Below are 1,447 nucleotides of genomic sequence, written 5' to 3' on the forward strand. Positions count from 1 at the left end.
TAAAATAATAGGTTGTGTTTCTGCAACATATCGTGCACAGTATGCCATTTTTTTCTAAAAATACAGTAGATTGTACTTAATAAAATGTACAATTCACCGCTGGTATAAACAGATCTGTGCTGTATTTGTCTTTGTTAGCATTTGTTTAAAAAATAAGTTCAGAATACGATAAAAAACACAGAAAGCACAAACGTAATAATATAATGATACAAAATCAATACCAAATCATAAAGCCAATTAAGTACCTATCCTTTGAAAACAGTGACATTTGTATCTACTTTTGAATTACAAATCAGACAGCGTAGTCCCTTAATTCAAAGATCAGATCATGGCCAAAACAAGACAACCAGATATTAGCTGAATTCGGAACAACAGCCTCTGCTTCATCGTTTATTGAGCTTTTGATCAACGTCTGAGTGAAAAAGATTAGCTATTTTAACTATTTGATTAAAGTTCACAAAAGCACCTTCCTTCGAGCTGGAGTCGAAACAGTGACTTAAGGATTCCTAAATGTTTCTAATACAGTCAGCCGCACTACCAACGAAGGGATCTAAAGTGCTCCTCTCTGGCACATATTGCCAAATGTAGTGAAATATTCCGGGTACTTAAATTCCAGTTCGACATCAAGTTTCCAACTCGTTTCCTTAGTCTTGTTTACCTTGAATTTAAGCCACAAACCAGGATTCTACTGTATAATCTTCCGGGGATGTTACAAAATGTTTGATGGGGCATTAATCATTACAGGTGGAAATTCACTCCTTTTTTTTTCTCGATGCATCATATTAAACATTTCATTTGGATCGAGAAGAGGATCACCATGAGAAACAGAACAAACTGTTTGATTCCGGCTTTATTGGGAGCTGTATCACAGCTAATGCATGTAAAGCCTTCAGTATGCGATAGTGAGAGTTCAGTTATGCCAGGGAGTGGGAGTGAAGAGAACTGAACTGAAATTTAGTAAATTCATATTTAAATAGAGTGTAAATCATCAAAGTGTTCTGTCACTTAAAACTTATTGCAACACTACCAGGAGTGGGGATTGAACCCACGTGGACATTTGTCCATTAGATCTTAAGTCCAATGCCTTAACCACTCGGCCATCCTGGCCTACAGCAAGATGCTGTTCAGTTGTTTAACATTTAAATATGATTCAACAATTAAAAAAGAATTAAACCAGTGCCCTGTCACAGAAACGTACCCCAGTCACCCGCGCAACAAGCAGGGGTACTCAGCACTATACTAACGAGGAGCACTTGTCCGGAGCTGAGCGTGAGCTCTGTTTACGGTCAGCAGTCATTTCCTCTTTTCCAAAGACATTTTCGCCTGCTCTCAGTAATTAATGTCGGTTTAAAGTCTGTTTCTGTTGTCTCCACTCTTGACAAAGAGCAGCCTTACGTAGGAGACTCCCTCTCTCAAGAAGTTTGCCATCACCCTGCAAGAGAGAAGA

General features: G+C 38.4%; 1 non-coding gene across 1 annotated transcript; it reads right to left on the reverse strand.

Annotated features, from left to right (window-relative positions):
• Window positions 1–1,024: 1,024 nt before the first annotated feature.
• trnal-uaa (transfer RNA leucine (anticodon UAA)) lies at window positions 1,025–1,107 on the reverse strand. The gene has a single exon. It is a non-coding gene; the product is annotated as a tRNA-Leu (tRNA).
• Between the last annotated feature and the right edge of the window lie 340 nt (window positions 1,108–1,447).

The sequence above is a fragment of the Lepisosteus oculatus genome, chromosome 14 (assembly GCF_040954835.1).
Source record: "Lepisosteus oculatus isolate fLepOcu1 chromosome 14, fLepOcu1.hap2, whole genome shotgun sequence".
NCBI classification, from domain to species: Eukaryota; Metazoa; Chordata; class Actinopteri; order Semionotiformes; family Lepisosteidae; genus Lepisosteus; species Lepisosteus oculatus.